The sequence below is a fragment of the Panulirus ornatus genome, chromosome 58, assembly GCF_036320965.1.
Source record: "Panulirus ornatus isolate Po-2019 chromosome 58, ASM3632096v1, whole genome shotgun sequence".
In the NCBI taxonomy this organism is placed as follows: domain Eukaryota; kingdom Metazoa; phylum Arthropoda; class Malacostraca; order Decapoda; family Palinuridae; genus Panulirus; species Panulirus ornatus.
In genome coordinates this window covers 20,717,972-20,742,218 of record NC_092281.1, presented here as the reverse complement: position 1 = coordinate 20,742,218, position 24,247 = coordinate 20,717,972, and the positions used below count along the sequence as shown (strand labels likewise).

General features: G+C 43.4%; 1 protein-coding gene across 3 annotated transcripts in view; it reads right to left on the bottom strand.

Annotated features, from left to right (window-relative positions):
- The window catches only part of LOC139766637 (uncharacterized), a 134,560-nt gene that overhangs the window by 33,990 nt on the left and 76,323 nt on the right, over window positions 1-24,247 (bottom strand). The window contains exon 1 of one of the 3 annotated variants that reach the window (XM_071695515.1): window positions 5,935-6,116. The exons of the other annotated variants lie outside the window; for them this stretch is intronic. The gene's annotated coding sequence lies outside the window, so the exon portion shown is untranslated. Of the gene's footprint in view, window positions 1-5,934; window positions 6,117-24,247 lie in introns of those variants that run through there. 3 annotated transcript variants of the gene reach the window in all.

Genomic DNA, 24,247 nt, shown 5'->3' with positions numbered 1-24,247 from the left:
GCCACCCAATGCTGAGGGCTGTATGTGAACTTAACGTTGCCACCCACTGCTGAGGGCTGTATGTGAACTTAACGTTGCCACTCACTGCTGAGGGCTGTGTGAACCAACACAGCCACCCACTGCTGAGGGCTGTACGCGAATCTACCACCCACTGCTGAATACTTCATAAGGGTTCCCACGCTCCATCCACTGGGAAATCTTACCTTAGGTATCATATCAAAACACCCAGGAGGAAGAAACTGCAGGTCAGAAGATCCTTCTAAATTATAATGGCTTATTCACCAAGCCTCTCTCTGTCTGACATTGTCCTTCAACATTATTCAACATTAGATTATTTTCGCCAGCACTTCAGCAGTCACTGCCTTCTCTCTCTCTCTCTCTCTCTCTCTCTCTCTCTCTCTCTCTCTCTCTCTAGATATCTATCTTTGCTCTATTTATCATTCTCATCATTAGGCTTTCAGTACTAATGGCGTCTCTCTCTCTTTTTCTCTGCATTTTCTTTTTGTCCCCAGTTCACATGTGCCATCATCACTACCCACTTCATCACCACTGCCTACATCATCATTGGCAGTCATCATCTTCACCGATATCGTGGTCGGTAATCTTTTCAAGTCATCAACACTCACGAGTTTTTCACCATCAGTGGTGCTACGATCATCATACTTTATCTTCGGGTCATCATCACTGGCATACTTCGACGTCATCATCATCACTATTGCGAGCGAGTCGTCTTCACTCCATCATCAATACTTTGTTGTCATCAACACTTTCATTGTCGGTTATCTCTCCAGTCATCAACACACTGCACAACTGCGCTGTTATCACGAAAGCTATTATCATACATTATCACTAGCTAATAGCTATTACCACTATCATTTGCTCATCCTTCATAGACGCTTTTGACGTTTGATAATACTATTAAATAGCCATCATCATGAATGATAAGTAACCATGATATCTATTCATCAAAACAGCAATAGCTGTTTCATCGGTATAATTGGAGAATATTGAAGAGAAAAATAGAAAGAAAAATGTTATTAGGTGGCAGAATATGTAATATAGTAATGTGTAATGCACCGATACTTCCCTCGTAGTCAGAGAGAGAGAGAGAGAGAGAGAGAGAGAGAGAGAGAGAGAGAGAGAGAGAGAGAGATAGCCTTCGTATTCACGCTGCAATCAATATGATTTAACTCTGCCTCACTCAAGACTGGGAGCAATTTTCAAAGCCTGCATTCCAACAGACGCTTTGATCTGCTGTACTCTTCCTGTTGGAAATTGCTTGCTGTCTGTTCAAGGGAATTTGAGAATTTCCAGAATAAGAGAAGAGCGAAAACAAATTATATCCATTATCAGCATATAAGAGTGAAGGGACGAGAATCATGAAATTAGTCCTGTGTGCTAAGATCAAAGCATGCTGTATATCAACTGACTATTATATTTTTCTTGTCTTCCCTGATGATGTGATCATTACACGAAAATGCACTTGGAAACTTATCGTGCTTCATTTCCCTGTGGATAAGAACGGATTATATATATGTGCGTGCGCGCACGCGAGTAAGAAGTATTTGTCAAGTGTCATACACTTGGCACACGCCTACTTGGACTCGTTGGTCCAACCCTCATGAGGCGTTTATCTAGAACATTTCACCCAACTTATGTCATGATGACCTTATCTACTTATATATATATATATATATATATATATATATATATATATATATATATATATATATATATATATATATATATACATGTAAACATCTGCTGGTGTCTCTGTATATTTTCCTCCATCTGTGATCTGTTACTATTTGCTTCTGAAGATGTTGAAATCCACGAAAGCGCTTAAGCAACTTTTTCTGCTTTGATTTTCCTTCGTGGTCTGCAAGGTCATCTGAGATCGTCACGTGTCTCCTTCGTGAATACCTCATATATATATATATATATATATATATATATATATATATATATATATATATATATATATATATATTTTCGTTCTTTCGCTTCGATAACTCTCGGACATTATTCTCGACATTAAACGGCCAATTCTAAATGCTTCTTGGCTTCTATTCTATAAAGGCTCTTGCAACCGTAGGATGCGGTACCTCCAGTAGCAGGGTAATGTAGTAGACGCCTGTATTTAATCCTAGTAATAAAAGCCTCGCCACAGCCGATATTTCACTCGCTGTTCAACCACATTGAATGCAGTACGATAACACCCCATGGTATATTTACATATCCATATACATTTGAGAGACGTAGTTAGGATTAAGATAGAAATGACGTTTGAAATGACCTTAGATTAAGACATTATTGAAACTATTTCACGTTGGCATCCTTTAGTTACGCGGTCGTAACTGTGGAAGGGTAAACCCTCGGTAGTTACATATAAATAAATAATGTGAATATGGTAGCAAAGATATCTGCCGGCAGCTGTATGTGGTATAATTACTCTGTTCAGAGTGAAAAAAAAATTATCTAGCCGAGTCTTTGAATCCTCCTCCTCGTTTCTCTGTGACCTGACCTATTCCTCTCTGTTCCCTGGCCAGCGTTCCATACGCAGGAATGGGCTCACGCCTCGCCCCACCTTCACATGATGTGTCAAAGATTATATCCTGTGCAGTATTATAATTATGGATGTCTGAGTCTTATAACTGGCTTCAGTGAAGATTAGAAAATGTTGAAAGGCTGATTTCATACGTGTGAAATTTACACACACACACACACACACACACACACACGCGCGCGCGCGCACACGTGTAAAACTCCTTCCCCGTACAGGACCAATGGGTGATTACACACACAAGTCTTTGTGGTGTAGTGGCTATCGTTATTGACCATGAGTCAGCACGGGCCCGCCCAGGAGTTGGGCCTCCATGGTTTTGGATCCTGGGCACGGCAGTCGGCTCACACCCAACCCAGGTGTTCATCCTCCCTTCGGGGCTGGTCGATGATTGGGTACATGGCTTATGCTGGACTGTATGTGTGTGTGTGTTTGTAGATATATTAGGAGTAAAGATAAGGTACATATAAACAAGGTCAAGAGAAGGGGGTAACATGAGTGTAGAACTCTCTCCGCAACACACACACCCATAGCTATTCAGTAAACCTGGGAAAGCTATATACATAAAGGCTGGTCGCGAGATGAACCAGTTGATCATTACTACCAATGTTACATCATGTATTACAGATGTACCCACAACTCAAGGCTCTTACGACTTTCGTATCTGTTGTTCTAGCGACTTGTACACTCAAATTTGATACTTTACAGTATATATTTGTGCGTGTTTAGTTTCATGAATTAAATGTTTATTCATGAGGCTCTTGTTTCCAAATCCAACTGGCTTTTTTTTGACCCTTCACGAACTATAGTCAAAATCCGCCATGTGTTTGATCAAGTAGGTTATAGTATCTCTGCCATCCGCCAGGGGTGGAGCAACCAACCACCAGGTGTGCCTGCTATATGCCAGATGCAGCTGTCACCCACCAGGTGTGGATATCATCAGCCAAATGTGCTTTTGTGTCCCTCACCTGGTGTCTCGTGACTCCCACATAGTACGTGTTGCCGCCACAAGGATTATTTTTGTGGAATGGCGGCCACCAGCTGGGTTTTACGGCACCCACCCACCTGGCATTCTGGACATCCATCTGGTATTTCTGGACCCCGCCTGGTCTTTTGGCACCAGCATCTCTGGTATGGATGTACGTATGCCCATCTGGGTTCATTAAAGCGCCAGATACCGTCCCGTTCCGGATCGTCCATCAGTTATAACCTCAACGCAATATTTCCTTTCTCTCTCTCTCTCTCTCTCTCTCTCTCTCTCTCTCTCTCTCTCACTCTCGGGTGGAAATTATTTCCTACAACCTTCGAGAGAGATAATGGCGAGTAATTCCTCCCCCCGAAAGTCTGGGGATCAGCGGAAAGCCGCTGTGAGCATCCTGATCCTGTAAAAGAGGATGAAATACTCTCGGCTGCAAAGAGAATATGCTAACGAAGAAGAGTCGTAGTTATTTTTTTCTTTCTTCCTGTCCACAATGAAAACGATTATAGTCTTATTCCTAGAAGAGCGGCACACATCTCAGCTGCTACTCGGTGGCCCGAATAAATTAAGTAAACTGAGGCTAAACATTCGCGCTGCCTCTTTCCTAATATGTGGTTCAGTGTTGGGCAATGTTTCACGTCTACCAACGTATATATATATATATATTTCTGTGTCAGCTAAGGCTTTGTTAAAGACTGTAGATGATACGTAAGCGTCCATATGTTATAATTTCCAATGAAACATAGCACATAACATGTAAATATGTTCACAAAACGTTCACGGAACGTTCAAAAAAATGTATGGCACGTAGACGTGACCTAGATCTCTTGGAAGCGAGAACGTATTATCGACCATAAATTCTGTACTCAATAGTACACACGACCACAAACACAATTGACGTCGACCATTGCAATCTACCGATGCGTCGCCACTTGCTTACAAAAAACTGCAATCATGGAAGGGTAGTTTAGAGTCACCACCTTGTTATGTGCAAGCTGCTACGTCCTACTGCAGGGGTGGGGGGAGAGGAGGAGGGGTCTCTCTCTGCTCGCTCCTCGAGAGCTTCACTTCCTCCAGATTTTTTTTACTATTTTCGAGTATGGAAGGTTTTGATCCTGAATACGATATGTTGCTTCGTGACATCAAAGGGCTTTGCCATAAAAGTCCGCAGGTACAAAGTTCTTACGTATATAGGCTTAATCGCACACACACACACACACACACACACACACACACACACACACACACAGGTGACTTATGATGATTCACACGAAGGAACGCTCAGGTTCGTAGTAGAATCCAAGCCGTTCATCATTCCTTCGTGTCTGGTCGGAAAAATGGGTTACCTGGTTTAGGCTGGGGTACATATATGAGTAAAGACAGTACACATATAGGTGTGCAAGGTTAAGAGTTGGAGGCAACACTGGTATGAAGCTCTGTCCCTGTAACACAAATAGCTCTCTCTCTCTCTCTCACACACACAGCTTCGTCTATAGTTGCTTAGAAAGGCTAATGGGCGCCAGACATTTCCGTCTACCAAGACCACTCCAGCTGTTCAGCACGTTGCTCAGAGACGGTGTTGTGACAGAGGAACGGCCAGCGTCCTCCGGGAAATGTGACGTATGGGGGGAAATTTGTTTATGCTGGGCTGGGGAAGCTGTCACCACCCTCCCCGACCTTGAAACTGGAGTTCGTTTACGTATGTGTCACGACGAAGTCGTTCACGGGGGCGGGTAACTTCCGTCTACGGCCAGAGCTAACAGTCATGGTGGAAAGCTGACAGAAGTATTCGAAAAAGTGTGCACATAACATAATTTAAAGAATGCGTGAATCACATTAATTTTTTGCCTTTAGAGAAATAAAAATAAAAAAAATCTTTCTGGAATGAAACTGATATTTTGTTTGATTACACCACGTTGCTGGAAATGTTCCAGAGCCTCGCTGAACCACCCATGTACACAACCAGCCAGGGATATCAAAAAGCCCAGTGCATTTACGGAAACACGGACAGGTACTCTGTACTCAAGAGTGACGAACGGATTCGTACACAGTCTCCTCCAGATCTGTGCTACATCCTGTGTTTGGCTTCATCAACCTCTGTATCGACCTTAGACTTGACGGAGGTCACACTCCGCTCTGGTCAATCTTCACACTTGGAAGAAATCCTGAAATATTCGGATACATTACCGTTCGTTTACGGCACCCAACCGAAATAGACAACGTCAAACAGTTCCGTTAGTAGGTTCTAGTTCGAGCCACGACCGTTTTCGATACCCTGGGTTACTTGCGGACCTGGAGAGCTTGTCACTAAATCATATTCCCGTTCACTAGAGAGGGAAGAGGAGGAGTTCGGAGGCGGTAAATATACATCCCGAAATAACGAGTTTCTCACCTTAGTTTTGTTCTGTTAGCGCGAGGGAGGCCAGACCCCTTGTGAGGGTGGTGTTCCTGGGTGGACCACAGACGCCACAGTGAGACGCTTGGGCCCCGTCTTGCCCCCGACCACCAGAGGCCACCACCCTCCGCCGCCACCCCCCCATCATCGCCCGCCCTCCCCACCACACACACACTCACACAGCCTTCCCCTTCCCTCATGACATCACCTGTTGGGAGGGTGCCCACCTTCTTCGGATAGTTAATTATAGTGCATGCAACCAGCACCTTCTCTGAGGGGTGCCCGCCCACTTAGACCCGTCATGCACAGCCAGGTCCCTCCTCGTGGACGTCGTATGCTCGCGGTCACTCCACAGATGCGACATCGAACGAGGCGCTTCTTACACATGAGGGAGAGAGAGAGAGAGAGAGAGCGTGTCGACCCAATTCCTCACATTATGGCACGTCGTATGCTCAGTGTCGAGTGTCGCAGATAATTATGATGACAGTTATTACCCTTTAAGACACCAGTGCGAAGTGGTATAGAATTTGCTCAACAGGACAATAAAACGAAGCTTTCGATTAGAGAATTAGGTCAAGGATATAGCTATCGGTAACTTAGATACTACGATAGAGATATTTTATCGGAAAATGTTTATCAACTGACTATCCCCATATTCTAACACTACAGTGTTACCACTACTGTGGTTCACCGTAGATCTTAAGTACACTAATCAAAATGGTATTCTTGATCAAATACTTAGAAAACAGCGTAATGAAATGTAATGTAAACTTTTGGCTGTTGCCGCGGGGGCGTTACAGGAAACGATTGAGCACAATATACATAACCGGAACAATGCAGGAAACTGAGAAACTCATAATAACTGGCGCATATACACATATACAACCAAACATAGAAATACACACACACACACACACACACACACACACACGTTATACCTAATGGTGCTCCTCTCTTTGATAAAGTGTCGTAAAGATTATTGCACACAAGCAATCTGCAGCAGTTTGATTTACCGAAACCAGTGCCTAACTTTCATAGTGATGCCCCCACAGAGTACTTTACCTTTTCATGTTCACATGTTGAACCCAATGACAGCACGTCGCCGCCCATATAGTACTTCGATCTAGTTCATTCAGTCGAATTCGAGCCTCTTGCCCACTTTTTCTTCGATGATCGTATCCATGTGCTAGAACCATTTCAGCCTAAAATTCGCAGCTAAACCTCACACGCTACCCCAATAATTTTTTCACTATGACTGTTATATATGCACTGGTTATACCCGCTGTCAGCACGTCGCCACCCATATACCACATCAATCCAAGTTATTCAGTTCCATGTACGTCTTTTCTCTCCTGAATGCTCAGGTCACAGTACCCCCACCACCCACTTAATCTCTACCTCCCTCCCTTGCTTCTTTCGCTTATGACTGACCGTATTAGTCAACCTTTATTTATTCATCCTATCCATATGTCAGAACCCATTTCAGCACACCTTGATGGGCCCTCCCAATCGGTCAACGTTTATTACCACACCTATCACTGACACTGTCATTCCTTATTACTAGCTATCAAAACACCTCACGCCACGTATCATCCCTTCAGTTCCAACACATCCATCCTCGTTTTGTTTGCATTCGGGCCCAGGGACTTTCATCCATGCAGCACTGTCGAGACTAACCCTAAAGCGTATCCATATTTGTCCTTAAAGACGTTCATCTCTCCGTCTACACGTTCTATAATACACTTGGGTCCCTCAGCTCACTCTTCTCTCCTATAGCTCACCTCAGCCCTTCATGCTTAAATCCATTGCTACATCCACTCCCATGTACCTGAAAAAAAAAGCTACCTAAAAGCGCTCCACTTCCTCCAAGCGCTCCCCATTTCAACTGAGGCTCACACCAATTTATCCTATCCTGCTGCTGCCGTACCTCATCATTCCTCTCGTCCTTTTACACACATTCCTACACTCTGACACCTGCTTAGACTCTCTCTCTCTCTCTCTCTCTCTCTCTCTCTCTCTCTCTCTCTCTCTCTCTCTCTCTCTCTCGTCTGCCACCAGGGTTGTGTTATCTGCAAACAACAACGTATACCACTTGAACCCTAGTATACCATACACCTACCCATTGCTCTTAAGTCCCGTGCACTTTTATAGCCCCATTCATAAACAGATTAAACAGCCATGGTGGCACGACATATCTTTGACGCAGACTCATCTTCAACAGGAATTACTCACACCCTCCTCTCTTGCTACTGGATCACATGTGCATCTTCTCCAGGTAAAAACTCGTTGCGTTTAGCATCTCCATTTCCCTGACATACTCGTGGCTCCTTCCACACGGGCATCTCCGTCAACCCAATCACAATTTTTCTTCCAAATTCATAAATACCACGTAAAAGTTACTCCCTTCAAAGAAAGATTTGTCTCATACATTCTTAACTGCGAACTCGTGATCCACACACACTCACAATACCCCTCCTCAACCAGTTGTTCATTTCTCCACCCTGTTCAAACGCCATTCTCTGATAAATAAGTCATTTTTGTCTCCCAAGGTAATGCAGCACATTTCCTTGAACGAGACAAAGACTGACCAGCATGACTGACTAATCAACAACACTGATTCCCGCTTTCTCGAAACACCTCGTCTGCAGTCCTATCCACTTCTAAAACCACACTTCATATTGCGCATGGCTTTACTCTTTCCGCTCTGCTTCCTACCTTGTTATAGGTTATTAGAGTTGGCAGTTTCATGTATATATGCTGGATAATAAAACATATCAGGGATAAGGCGAAACAAGCCTTACAAGAAACGACACAACAATGTTAATAAAAAAGCACAGTTCCTGGAATTCTGAAATCTTATTCAGATTTTGCTTCCAGCAAATGAATACAGGATAGAAAATCTGTGTTAATGAAGCTTTCTTGAATAAACCCTCTTGTAGCTATTCATGCCATATCTTTTGTGCACTGTGGTCTGACAAAGACCCTTTGTGACCTCTTACTTTCTTCTGCAGCGCTAACCCTCACAGGTGGAGAGGAGGAGAGCTTCGTGTGTGGAACAATCTAGCTGATGACACTGGCAAAAGTCATTCAATCACATCCTCATTCAAACCTTCAGGCTAGTCTCACCATTTCTGTAAGTGCATCATACACTTATCCACCTCACCTTCACTCCCTGACTTTATATTCTTTCCCTTTCCATCATTATTCTCGATACATAAACCTTTACATAAAAACATGGAGGAGGTGGTCAACAAGACTATGGCTCTTAAGTTTCTGATAAAGTGTGTGAAGAACCTCGAGAATCTTGCGTGTGTCTAGTACCAAGGAGAGGGAAAACTTCTGATCAGTGGCGGTACCAGCCATTTCCTTTGCTCTCGCCCCTGTAGATGACTTGATCCTTTCCTATCCTCTTACTAACATTCTTTTGTCGAACCCCATCTGCTTGGTAGCTCTCTTAATAATTCCCTTCTTTACGGAGACTCGTTTGTGTAATATTTCCAGTCATAGTTTCTTCCCATCAGTCGTAAACCCCCTTAACCATTTCTCCTCATTGAAAAGGTCTGTCCTTATTTCAGAACCAAGACGCCAGGTTATGCACTCTATTCATTACTACACCGGGACAAATTTCATGAAAGTGTCTTAGTCTTAACCAGGGCCTTTTGAAAGGCTCCTGTAGCCCAAGGCTCCATAGAAGGAAAATGTAGATTCCTTTGGATGATACGTTCCTTGACGAGATTGTTCTCCTAAAGATACAGCCTCGCCAATAATGACTTTTCACTCTCTGTGTAACCCTCGAGAAGGCGAACTCCAGCAGCATCCCAGTTTATATATATGTTAGCAGAAACGTAAAGGAAAATCAAACCGATGAATTCCTCGTGGTTACTAGCATATTCCTGAATCGTGTATTTATTTGTGATTTAACCACACGTATATATAGCCATGATTTCTCTTATAGGAGGAGAGTTACGCGCGGTAAGTTCCCAGAAATATGCCAGGTGCAGATGTGACTAGGAAACGTAAAATTGTCTCCTCCTTCCCCCGATGATACACGCTCAATATTAACAACACGGCGATGACGCTCGGGTCCAACGGTGAGTGTGAGGCTAAGAATTCCCAGCGCGGGTGGTGGAGGGAAGAGGACGACTCGCGTGAGCGATGTTGTCCTGTCGCCACCATCGGCATGTCCATATAACTCTTAACTAACCGCTCTCGCATGCCAAGGATGTGGCACCTGCGTAAGCAACCTGCTCAGGGTACGTCCTCATCAAAGCGCTGTGTGTCTCAGCTCGACGCCTCTTCGTCATCGGAGATTACGTAATGTATCTAGAGTAGTCTGCTCTGCTCTAATCCAGTTATCATATCATATGGAATTTTTCAGATTTTCTTGGGACAAAAATCATCTGCAATTAGTCTTGTAATCATTCAGTTCAGTGATATTGGAGAGTTAGCTTCTATACATCTTCTTTTCCCTTAAAAAGTACATTTCGACAATGTACAGGAATTTTTGGGTTTGTTTCTCGAGGAGACATCGAACATTCCAATAGGTTATCGTTTCCTCAACTCTCATACGCTACCGGATTTCCCAAAGATTGTTGTCCATATCTGAATTTGTTCTAAGTACAGTACTATCATAAGCCAGCTCACCTCGAAAAATTTCCACTAACACCTTGGTTTTGATTGAACCAAAATGAAATTGATTTTGAAGGATCTGCAAAAAACATTCAACACCGTTTGAAAACAAAAAAAAAAAGAGAATAGAGGTTGTGGTGGAAGGGGTTGGGTGGAAGGCGGGTAAAGGACTGGGTTACTGTTTACGAAGGGCATTGCCCAATAAGCTCATGGTATGAGCGTATCCTGTTATACACGTCATACCGTCCCAACATATTCACACAGGCAGACGTTATGTCATGAAGTAAGCGGCTCCGGTTCCGTGTAAATACGGCTACGTAACCCGGAGTCTGGACACCCGATACATCCACGTCCGCCCCTCGCGTATACTATATATCCGAGGGTTGAACGCTCTCGAACCCCTGTGTTCACTCGAACTAAACAGCGCCGGTGTTGCTGGCTATCTGATGAACCTTGATGGCCTGCGTGGTAGGCAATATAGAAATGAAAATAAAAATAAAAAAAAATAAAAATAAATAATAATAAATAAATAATAAATAAAAATAGAAATAAAAAAATAAAAAGTAAAAACGTCGGGAGAAATCACTACCCACCGTAGAGAGAGAGGGAGAGAGAGAGAGAGGGAGAGAGATTCTGGGTGTTCTTTGAAATACTGAACAAGATTTTGAGGTAGTGAATGGAGTTTTGAGGCTACCAATGGCCACATGAATGGTATTCATTGCACGCTAGCTTGAGCCAGGATTTCAATCATCGACCAGCCACAAGGAATGGAATAATATTCTTTGAACTAATTAGCATCAGAATGTAAGATGATTGCAAGACCCATCGATGGAGAGGAGATATTTCTCTTCAAATACTTTACAGTAATCTTACAAGAAGATGCGCAACGTAAACTTTGAGAGATTCATAAAGATTTCTTTGGATATTGAAGTTGTTGCCTGAAAGGGTAAATTATTGGAAGGCGTGTGGGCGAGAGGGTTTCGGGGAAAATTTAAATCATCAGTCCAAAATTCCAATCGAGGAAATTCTTAAAATCATAAGATAATGATCCCATGAGTAACATGACTGAATAACATACTCGTGAAGTCTTGATTATGATGAAGACTATTGAATCCTTGTGCTGTAATGAACTCTACGTGTTCATGGTTTTCATAATGGGTTCGATACGAAGGTAAGGATTCTAAGAATTTTCAAATCCTCCCAGGGTTTTCGTGATATGGGGCTTATGTGATCGGCTAACTTCTTTCTTGACAATATATTGATCAAGAAATGATCATCATTCAGTGAACATTTCATCTTGAATCTAAGATATTGTTGGATCAATTCACTAAAATGAGAATCGCTAATATTCATAAGGTATCTTGAACACAAACACTGTGAAGTATCCACCTGTTGCCAGAGCAGAAGCTGGTAATGAAGAGACGGATCCAGGAGGAAAAGGGGCTTCAAGATACCGATAATATAAGTACTCTAACCCACAGATTAGATGTCCCTCAAGAGACTGTCAATGACCAGCCTACGTGGCATACTACTGAGTACGCCAGCGACGCTGAGAAGCCAACCCCTTCCAAGTTCCTTTTAATGCCATTATCGAGGAAGAAAAAATATGGTTTCAAGCTTTACGCTTACGTTAAGGACGGGCGAACGCAAGATAAGGCTTGTCGGTCGATCGATCAGATATCTAGGGTCAGACAAGGGGAGGAGGAGTTCTGCATCATGAACCTCTCCCGTCGTAAACGTTTTTGCTCTCTAGGTGTGTGGGTAAATGATGCTATCGGCGCTGCTGAGGAGATTTTGGTGATTCGAATGATGAAACACTTTGTAATTTTATAATGTAGGTGATATTGAAGTACTAAATGAGAGATCGGAGGAGTCTATGGAGAGAAATCACAAGCTTATTCGATTATTTTCGAAACGAATGATGACTTTCCATTAGGAATACTACTGCTCAGGATCTGCATCGGGAATGCATTCTCAGTTCGGGGTTCAATCTCAATAACAGAACATCTTTGTTTCCAAGAAAAGATCGAATGTGTTAAGTTATGGTAACTATTTTTACATGTGTCATACGAATACGAAGGAGGGACTACACCAGAACGAACTGGGAGCTGAACATTTTGGCAAGCTACTTTAACAAGTATACACTTACGTTTTGGTCAACACGCAGCCCTTAGGGAGCAGACCCGGCTTTCTCCTTAAATACTTTACGAAACAAATCTCAGTCATGTATCAGAATATTCTTCGTCGATACAAGGAGTATACGTAACAAGATTTCAGAGTGAGAGGCAACGGCAGTGTTAGCTACATACGTGATTTGGACTTTCTGATAACAGACAGAGATTTCCTTGCCAAATGCGCAATTCTAGGGAACACTGTGTAGCAAAGATAAGGGAAGTAAAGTAGGAGATAGTGTTATTCTCTTCGTTAAAGCTCATGTTAATCCTTTCTTGAAAAATGCTGTCGCTATTGATCTAATCGTATCTATATAGAAATTAGATAAGCTTCACAAGAAAATGATACTAGTTCTACTTTACAGGTCCTCCACACAGACATCAGACGTAGACCAAAGTGTTTGTGGTCCATTGGTACAAATCTATAATGAACGCGATTCGATCATAGCGGGAGATTTTTCACATACCAATTTCTAAGTAATGGGAATCCCTTTCCATTTGCTCTGGGCGCGGACTCTACCTGATCCTCTTCGATAGCCCCTTAATCCAATTACGGAGGAAACGTACTCTGACGAAAACGCATCCTGTTTATAGCTACAAATCCCTTCACAAATCCCTTCACGATTTCTTCCACAAACACCCTAATGATCTGTTGTTTGAAATCCCTTTGTATTTATACTATATCGGCAAATGGCGATGACTGGTTGATCTAACTAACGCATTAAAACAGCATGACGAGTATAAATGGAAAATGATCCCGTAATAAGGCATTATGGTGGATCTTTGCTGGTTAGCAGAATTTACTGAACTGTTGATTCTATGGCGCTATCCAACATATTATATTCCCAGATTTGAACGTAGTTAACATGTACACAGTTAACATATTGTCCTGGTGAAATTCTCGCTCACAATGAGTGCAGTACAAAGCCTGTGCTTCAGCTGTTCAGGTAACGAGGGATCTGACGAATGCTGGATTCCTGACTAGCAAACAGCGGCCAGTGGCTGCCAGACATACATATAAATACTACAGTCAGCGGTGGTATGAGCCTCTCGGAATCAAATAGTAGACCAGCGGGAAAGTAGCGAAAATGGAGAGCCAATTCATGTCTGTCATGGTGTTCAGTACGCGATGTATTCCTTTCAGAGATAGACACAGGATGTGAACAACGTGACACGTACGATAGCTACGTGGTTCTTGATAGTGCTAAAGTTTCTTTAAAAAAAAAAAGAGAAGTTATCCCTGCCTTTTGTAAGCGCTGTCTTTATTCATCCCGTGAGTACGAACATAATGGAACAGAAGACTTTGAAAATATAAAACCCATACAGCTTTTTCATAGTTGTTCGCCGTTTCCCGAGGTAGCGCCGAGAACAAATGAATACAGGCGGTACTCGCTCACATCCATTTTCTAGATGTCATGTGCAATACGTCGAAACCACAGCTCTTTCTCCACAACCAGGCCACACTGACTGACCTTCCCCATGGTTTACCCCCGGCCGCTTCACATGCCTGCCCGAGTTCACTCCACTGACAGCACGACGCCCCCTGTATATCACATTGTTCTAGTTCACCCTCTCTCTCTCTCTCTCTCTCTCTCTCTCTCTCTCTCTCTCTCTCTCTCTCTATATATATATATATATATATATATATATATATATATATATATATGCAGTGTTCCAGTATTCATCTGGGTTACACCTGCAGACTTCTCTCCCACATGCCCACCTTAAATAACTCAAGCCTCTCTCTGGCAATAATTCTATCAACCTTATCAAGTTTCATTCACTTATTTTTCCAACCAGTTTTCCTCTTATATTTTACTGATACCAGACTTGGCTTCCCTTATTAGTCCACATCCACGATCTTCCGAAGTTCATCTTTACTATATTTAGTCTCCAATTACCTCCGCCTCTTGCAGACTCCGTCATCTCTCCTGCTTGTAGCGTTCCTGTCACATCTGCTACTTGCAGTCGTCCCTGTTAACTGATTGCTAAACACCTATGAGGTCAGTTTCATACATCAGGGAAGAATGAACACACACACACACACACACACACCGCCGCATCTGTCTACCATTTCACTGCCTTGCATCAGTAAGCTTGTTTCAGAACACCAGTAGACCAGCCTCCTCATAGGTAATCACTCCTATCTTTCAGGCATTCACCGCTCTCGACCTACCTGCTGAACTCTCTCCCTCCAATCAATATCAACTTTTTTACTCCCTACTGTTAGCGTCCTTTTGCTTCTGAATGTCTGCTTGATCATCTTTTGAGAGTTGATGAAGACAGAATCAACTACATATGATAACAACGTCATCTTTATTTTCCTTCATCTCTTTCCCAGCTATATGCTTTGATAGTTTTAATAACCATATAAAACCTCCTCCCCTTTACAGCTTCCTCTGGGAAAAAAAACAAAACACGAAGAACAAACACCGACACATGTTAACAACCCTTCCTCACCCTAAGACTGAGTAATTCAATTAGATTTTGCCACAAGAAGTGGCATTCTATACTCACACTGTGAACGGCTTTACAGTAGGATAATAAGAGTCAGAGAGTCTCTTCGTCAGACGTTTGATGGTTAGAGGATTAAGATATCAGATAATGAGTTAACTGTAAATGGTTTTTGAATTACACTGAGCATCTGCAAGAGACTTGTATCATTCATATAAATCGCAAGATGTTTTCTCCAGTGGCTTCTGCACCAACTTGAACAAGGCTGAGCTTCAATCAGTAGCAGGTACATTCTCACCCTCGGCGTAATCGTAAGCAGGTGGACTCCAGTAACGCCAGAGATTCATGTGTTTGAGCTAATTGGAGTGATGGCTATGACTATCTTGTTACCTTAATGACCTAAAGCCCAAAACAAACCACTCACCCTTTACAGTGGCTTACACCAGTCTATCCGCACAATCTTCCTCTAGTTTCATCATATATCCCCTGTAAACCTACCCTCCCCCTCCTCACCCCATCAAGGCACTCCATCGCAATCCCTTCCTAACTGTCGTGATCCACGAGTAGTGTGGACGACCACCACAACCGAAGTCTCTCGTCTGCTTCATCCGCTTTTGTTGCATGAATGTCATACGACACACACACGCTCCCGATTTTCTAACCATTTTCTGAACTATCGTTGTCGTGATGAATATATGATACAAGGCAAACAAGCTGCTACAAGAACTCGTGTTATGCATAGCCAAAGTTGACAACTTCCAATAATTTCACCGTTGCCGTTCAACATATTCCACTCCTCCGCCCACGAAGCAGATCCGCCTTTGACTTATAGCCTTGAACCTGCCTTCATATTTTTGTGTAGAATACAATTAGTTAAGCCACTCCTTTGGCAAATAGGATTTACTCATGACATCAGAATTGATCCGTGAAAACTCTCGTGTGCTCCTAAACTCCACTTATGATAACCCAAGGCAATTGTACTACCACGAAAGCCTTATCACGATTTTGCTGTTCATTTTCAAAACACTGCATCGAATTGAGTCTCCCTCGAATCTTTGCTCTCATCAATCACACTCACTCTCTCTGAACCCAATATTGAGACATGTTTAAGTTTACCCCACACATCAAGCCGTCTGTAACGCTTCAAAATATTTCAGTCATCTCCTTCATAAATCAGTCGTCTTCATCGAGATGTCACGTCGGCACTTCCATTCCTGGACATGACTCCAACGCCCTCTCTTTACTTGCACCTTTATTCAGCTTTCCTTTTAGTCTTACCTTCCATCTTTATCTCATTTTCCTTAACAAGGCTTCGTATTTACACACACACACACCTCATATTTACGTCACTTCGAACTTCGGCCGCTGACATTTTAATCCTACGTCACCACCATGAACATGTTGCTGGATATCTGTGTTCCTCTTTGCTCCAGGCAATATTCTTCCTTTCACTCTCTCCACATTTTCCTCAACCATAAATCTCTTCGAGCTACATTTGCATTGCTGTCCCTTCAGATGGTTCCCACATGTCATACCTTTCCTCTCTGATCTCCAGTTTGATAAACACCTCAGTCATGCGCTTAGTATGTCTCGCTATAAACCAGCACATACATTATTTTTAGTGTTCAATTATGAGTTTTTAACCCATGATCGTATTACATCCAGACACATATAAATATAGGCTGTGATCCCTTATTTCAACACAAGCATTATATTTTACTATCTATCTTTTCTTAAGGTCGCTCCATCTATCCATGTATTAGTTCCTCATCCCTCTATCCCCATCTTTATTTCTCTGGCACCTCTCACGTTTCTCCTCAACTATTCCCAGAGGCTCCATCTAGCACATGTTATTCGCACATTCGCCCACCAGCATCTCTAGCCACTTTTATCAACCATTTACACACTCGTCCATCCACCCACCGGTGCCTAGCCTGGGGCTATAGCATTAGGCCTTCGTCAACACCATATCTCACATGTGTGCCTACGAGCGAGGAGGTTGGGTGGAGTAATGGGAATGTGCACGGCGTTATTCACCGCGATCAAAAGAATCTCTCTCTCTCTCTCTCTCTCTCTCTCTCTCTCTCTCTCTCTCTCTCATCCAGACCCTATTCTTTTTTTCTAATACGACACTCTACTACCCCCCTCCCCTCCACCCCACACACACACACACACACACAAACACACACACACCTCTTCCATCACTCTCTCATTGTCAGTGAGGATGGAAGTCACTTTTGAACACCCTCACCGATGAGATCGTAAACTACTGAATGACGGATTGTTCTAAAGGGATCTTGACGAAGCTTCTCTGTGGCCATCTTATTTCTGGCGAACAGACACACAAATTCTTAATCGACACGGAGTCATTCTTTTTTATATCCACTTTAAACGACAACAGCTACTATTTTCATCTGCCTTGCAAACAAATATCAAAATTTTTGTATGCGTTTGTTTGAATGGTGTCTATTTGTGCGTGCGTACTTGCGTGTGTGTTGTGTGTATGTAATTTTGTCCGTCTGTGTGAGTATTTGTGCGTGCGTACTTGCGTGTGTGTTGTGTGTATGTAATTTTGTCCGTCTGTGTGAGTATTTGTGCGTGCGTACTTGCGTGTGTGTTGTGTGTATGTAATTTTGTCCGTCTGTGTGAGTATTTGTGAAAATGGGAAAGAAATCAAATGTGAAGTCGAGATGTACAATATATGTAGTCACTTTATTATTCATCTACGTCTTCTACCGTACGGCTTGTCTTATCTTCTAGCGCTTTTAGGCTACGTGACTCGTAAAACATCCTACGTCAGCGAAGTCGCTGATATAGTCATATTAACTCTTTCCTTTCGTGGTTCATACGACACCAAGGCAGACCTTCTACAAACACACGCACTGCGAGGTTATAATACCTCAGTGAGATGGATATGAGCAAAGTGTATTACCTTCGTGTCCATCTTTATGGTCTCTCTTACCATATAGTGCATCCAGTATCATCACAGAACCAAAATGCAATGACAGAACAATAGATGAAGAGCTTCTGATCGCTCGTAAGACGATCACGTCTGTAAAAGTGGTTTTAATTCTCTACTTTCTGACGGTTATATCGAGAACAAAAATTTGTGATTCAAGAACGTTGGAAGATTCCCGTGTTATGTTCCTTTGCCGATGAATAACTCTGTTCTTCTGACGATTAATTTCTCTTACACTCAACCAAACCAGACAGGGAAGAACATATCGTGACCTACCTCATACGTGAGAGGGGTTTATGAACAGACTGAAAACCGTAACATCTGCCTTGAAATGGGACGTGAGACACGGTCGCTTTGGCTGAGAGAGAGAGAGAGAGAGAGAGAGAGAGAGAGAGAGAGAGAGAGAGAGGTGGGTTGCAAGATTGGCTCCTTAGAAAACGGGACGGCGGCGGCGCCCCCTCGGCCCAGTTACCATAAGGGGAGGTTGAGTCAGCCCTCAGGCACGTCTGGGTAGCCGAACTATTTAAAATCTCCTCTCTACCACCCCCTCCTCCTCCTCCTCCTCCTCTTCCCCTTGCTCTATTCCCCCTTTTTTTACTTCCCACTCTCTGCGTGAGTGGCTGTAGGCTTCGATACCCGTGCATGATCTTCCTACAAAGTGACATTCAAGTTTTTATCGAAAACGAAATAGTTGTCGTGGGAGACGGCTATATATATATAGATGGTCTGTATGGGCAACATTCGTTCGTCAGTAGTTCAGAACGTGAGACATTCTCGGGTCTACAGACAACCGAATGAGACGAGGACATCCCCCTCCCGGAAGGAGGAGTCGAAATGCTATGTTGTCCTGAAGGGGGTGTAGGCAGGTCATGTGTCTGTCGCGACTTCGACCTTGGCGTTTTTGTCTGTACCTCTCTTATTTTTCCCCTCCTGAACACGCTGACAAAACTCTCTCTCTCTCTCTCTCTCTCTCTCTCTCTCTCTCACAGTTTTTAGACATCGAGTGCCTTGCGAGATGCATGCTAAATGCTCCCAAAGCGTACCCCTTGAAGACTCTACACAAAACTGGTGCATGAACTCAGCACTTGTCCTCAGGTAAACAAGAGGTGCATTCACGATCCCAGTGGCACGTATATCATGATCAAGGGTCATCCATCTACCGCAGGAGAACACACATGGTGGGGGCCACAACATCTGAATGCCATAGGGTCCGTGGTGTGAGGAATGCTTGCAATAAACAACCTACTTTATATGTAGTACTCGTTTACCTCACATGGTCTATAACGAGGCTTGCTGTGGTCTCACCTGAACGTTTAGTTTGGCATCGGCTTTACAGCTGTACCCACTAGAGAGCGAGAGAGAGAGAGGGAGGCCTGGGTGAGGTTTTCTCTCATCCTTCTCTCTCTCTCTCTCTCTCTCTCTCTCTTTCTCTCTCTCTCTACACACACACCGAAGTTTACTTATCTATCCTCCTTTAAATTTTTCAAGAATGGAAATGAATTTTTCTTTGATTTAACCATATTCTCTAGAAACGAATATCAGCGATTTCCTTACCCGTTTCAGTGACTGAAACAATCTCTTAGATAGAGAGTCATGTGGAGGTGGAATTTATAGGATAGTCACAATATATCATCGTACTGTTGGCATTTATAGAAAACCTGTGACTCACAGAAAACAGGTCATTTATGACACCTCGAAAGGACGAAATTATGTTATCATAAACATTTTATTACTACTATAGGCAACTGTATTAATCGTTAAAATCCTTAATGATCATACTCTCATTTTGTCGACTTTGTGTGTACTGATATAGTTTTGAATGTGTCGTGGTTCCTGTGGTTTAAAGTTGTCCAGAAATCAAATTATTGATGGAGCTGTGATCACAGGTTTACCCTGTTGTTGGTAAAGATACCCTAATACCGTAGAGTTCAAGCCTCGCTTCCATTCCTCTGTAATCCACTGGTCTTATCCACTAACACACACGTATCCATGCAGGTCTGTGGATATGATATTGACATAATATTCAGCTCCTTTTTCAGTACCGAAACTCCAGCTTTTCAGTCATCATACCACATATCAGATGCCAGGGTTATCAAGGACAATGCCACCTTGCCACTGCTTAATCGAGTTATCTTCAACGCCTTCTTCAGGTGTTGGAGGTAGTCTTAGTGCCCTAGTGTCCCTATGTTATTGGGTCTCAAGAGTGAGAAGTGGTGCTTAGCCAGGGTTGTTATTTCGGGCGATGGACTGTATAGTATCTTGTATTAAAGTAATACTTATCGTAATAGCGATCAGAATAAGAGATAGTGACACTATGGCATACGTATGAAGTCGGTGCCATTTGTAACGAATTCATAGACTTCGTTTATGGGCGACTTGTGTTTTTCTATCTACAGTTCACCACTGAGGAATATCAAACGCTACTAAGAGGCTTACTGGCAAGTCAGTTTACCACTGTGGGTATTCCCGGCGGGGACAGTGTCCTCCATAGATCGCCCTAGACACCTGGAGTAAGCTGGAGAACTCCCATGTCAGCGACAAGGCGCTTAAGGCGCGAGCACAAAGGACAGATTGCGGCGCGCAAAGGCGTTAACTCTGCTGAACACTGGAGTAAGACGGAACTTGGTGTTCAGCGGGAGTTAGTGTTAGTTGGTTGGCTTCGTCGACCGTCAACTGATTCTCTCTCTCTCTCTCTCTCTCTCTCTCTCTCTCTCTCTCTCTCTCTCTCTCTCTCTCTCTCTCTGCTGTGAGCGCTACGGGTTAACCCGGCCATTATGGAAAAATTGCTTCGTATCTACTCGTAGGTAAAGTGAGTGATCAATGACACACACACACACACACACACATATATATATATATATATATATATATATATATATATATATATATAATATGGCGTTAACAGGCTACACTTGCAAGAGGTTACATCGTGAAGTCACCTTTGCCGAGGCTGTATCATTGGAAGTTTCACTCTCTTCAAAGAACTCGCTCCAAAGGAGTCTACATTTTCCTCCTACTGGAAGCAGCGCAGCCTTGGGCTGCAGGAGCCATGAGGAAGGTCTTGGATAAAACCAGGACGTTTTCATAGAAACTAGTCCTAGGTTAACTATAAATGGAATTACACAATATAGATAGATAGACAGACAGATACAGAGTTAAACAGAGATAGATAGGATGAAGAGGAGTAATTGTGGTCAGGGGAGAGGAAGGAGGGTGAAGTTAGAGAGAGAGGAGGAGTTAGGCTGGAAGGGAGAGGGAGAAAGAGGTTTTGGCGAGAGGGAGATGGAAGTTGTCATGGAAGGGGAATGGATAGGTTGTGACAGATGGGAGGGACTGTGATGGGAGGGGGAGGGCGGCGCTTTGGTAGGAGTGGGAGGAAGAGGTTGATAATGGGAGAGAGAGAGTCCGATGAGGGAGAGAGAGAGGGAGATCTTGATGTGAGAGGGGGAGGGAGAGGCTAATGCGGGAGAGGGAAGGGTGGCGTTGTGTTGAGCGGGTGGTGGTGGCCAAGGCTGAGGCAGAGGGACTTCCGGGGTGGCAGACCAAAATATACAGATGTGCGGTTGCTGGCAGTGTCCTCAAGCAGCAGTGAGAACTCCAGGCCAGCCCTGCAGCAGTGAAAGCTCCAAGGAAGCCCTGCAGCAGTGAGAGCTCCAGGGCAGCACTGCAGCTGTGAGAGCTCCGGGCAACACTACAGCAGTGAGAGCTCCAGGGCAGCCCTGCAGCAGTGAGAGCCACAGATAGCACTGTAGCTCTGAGAGCTCCAGGGCAGCACTGCAGCAGAAAGCTCCAGGGCAGCCCTGCAGCAGTGAGAGCTACAGATAGCACTGCAGCACTAGGAGCTACAGATAGCTTTGAGAGCTCCAGGGCAGCACTACAGTAGTGAGAGCTAAAGATAGCACTGCAGCTCTAAGAGCTCCAGGGCAGCACTGCAGCAGTGAGAGCTGCAGATAACACTGCATCTCTGAACTTCAATTTCTGAACACTTAACATTTAACAAAATTAGCGCGGATGGCTGTGGCTGTTGAAAAACAAATGATTTTCAGCCACCTGGAAACAGGTTATTGTAGATACGACATGTCGTAAAACAAACTTCAAATACATAAGTGAAGAAACTTAGTTACAGAGGATTTGAACCTTTTTTCGTCAGAGCTTCAAATACATCTTTATTGATGGAGGGACCTGTTGTACTAATACAGTATTCGTGGAGTTCTAGCTGTTTGTAAACAATTTCCTCGTGTGCTTATAAATTAGATTGTCACCGAGATGACCCGATGTCTTACAAACATAAACACAGTAAATCATCACTGGTTTTCGGAATCCTCTGGGGCAAAGCTCTTAACCTTGTGGTCCATGGACCACTCAAGGCCCATGGACCATTATGTCTCAGTGGTCCACAGAAGAATGAAAATCAATCACTCAGTCAGTAAATGAATAGATGAATAGATTCTACCATAAGTTTTATCTCTAGAAAAAAAGGTTTGGATAGTATACTTGTTCTTCATTATGATTTCAAACCCGATAAAATACAGGATATAGCTAAAGTTGATCCACAGACACAGCGGGTGTCTGTCTGTTAGTGGTCCACATACATAATAAGATTAAGAGACCCTGAATTAAGGTTTATGTATATGTTATTCTCTCTCTCTCTCTCTCTCTCTCTCTCTCTCTCTCTCTCTCTCTCTCTCTCTCTCTCGTTCGTGTCACTTCCCTCACTGAAAGCAGAGCGCTCCAAGCATTCGGCATTCATCTGTGTCGGTGACACACAAACAGCAGCGCTTGATTACAGCTTCGAGGAAATTGTGTCTGTGTGTGTGTGTGTGTGTTGTTTTGGCTATTCCTTTCCACCAAGTACGACTCTAACTGCTTGAAGTGCCTGTAAGAATCTGTGTAAAGAATGTAGACTGCCTCGCAAATATTCACATGGGAGATGGAGACTTTCGTATACGTAATTCACTCTATGATCTCTGGCCTCTTGTAGAAGACGGAAGGACAGATAGCGACTGGTGATTTGTTACAAGAGAGAAAGGAGAGGAAATGAGAATATTGACTTTTGAGGTACAGGACATATGTGTGCGTGTGTGTGTGTGTGTGTGTGTGTGTGTGTGTAGCTGTTGCGGTGGAACAATGGTGTGGATGTAGGTCGAAGGAAGCCCCCGTCGATGACAGAGGCCAGACCGCTGTTAGTATTGATCTATGAATTCCTAGAGACACCGATGTTGAAATCTGGTCTGAATGTTCTGCACGTCTGCCTCATTAAGCCACAGGTGAGCTTTTTTAAAAGATGCCGACGCATCACTTCGTTGGTTGTAAGAGCTGAGAAGCACTGTAGTCTCAAATTACCAGTGAAATGCCTTTCGTGTCGGTTGTTCGAGCTGTCTCGCCTCGGATGCAAGCGTAAAAAGATGTGTGAAAACAAACTGTCTAACAATATTCACTACGAAGGAGAGAGAGAGAGAGAGAGAGAGAGAGAGAGAGAGAGAGAGAGAGAGAGAGAGAGAGAGAGAAGAAAGAAAACGAAAAGGAAATGTCGAAGTTACACACGTATTACTTGTCACAGGTGTTTCATGAGCGATCGAAACTGTCATTTACTGACGACGCACAACCGTCATGTCAAACACGTCGTGAACGCCCGGTTTCTAAACACCAAAATGATGATCATTTGCTTGGCATACATAATGCTACAGTCAACATCGCCACTTGGTGCTGGCCTAGGGTACTCAAGCCAAGTAAAAATGAGTGGGATTTACTACACCTAATTCCAATTAGCTTTTTTCCTCTCTCCCTCTCTCTCTCTCTCTCTCTCTCTCTCTCTCTCTCTCTCTCTCTCTCTCTCTCTCTCTTTTCCCCAACATGAAGGCATTTCTCGAGAGCAATAAACGAACTGGTGTTTAACGCAACGAATCGAAGCCGTCCTGAAATTCTTGGAAATCGGAGCGTTACTGATGCATTTCTTTTTATCTCAGTGGATCATTCCCTCACATCCAGCGTGCATGAAAGGAGTCTGGGACACCTAGAAACCCAGAAATGATGATGTTTTGGCCGAGCCCAGACACATATGCCGTAAGAAGAGGAAAAGGAAAAAGTAGGTAGAGGA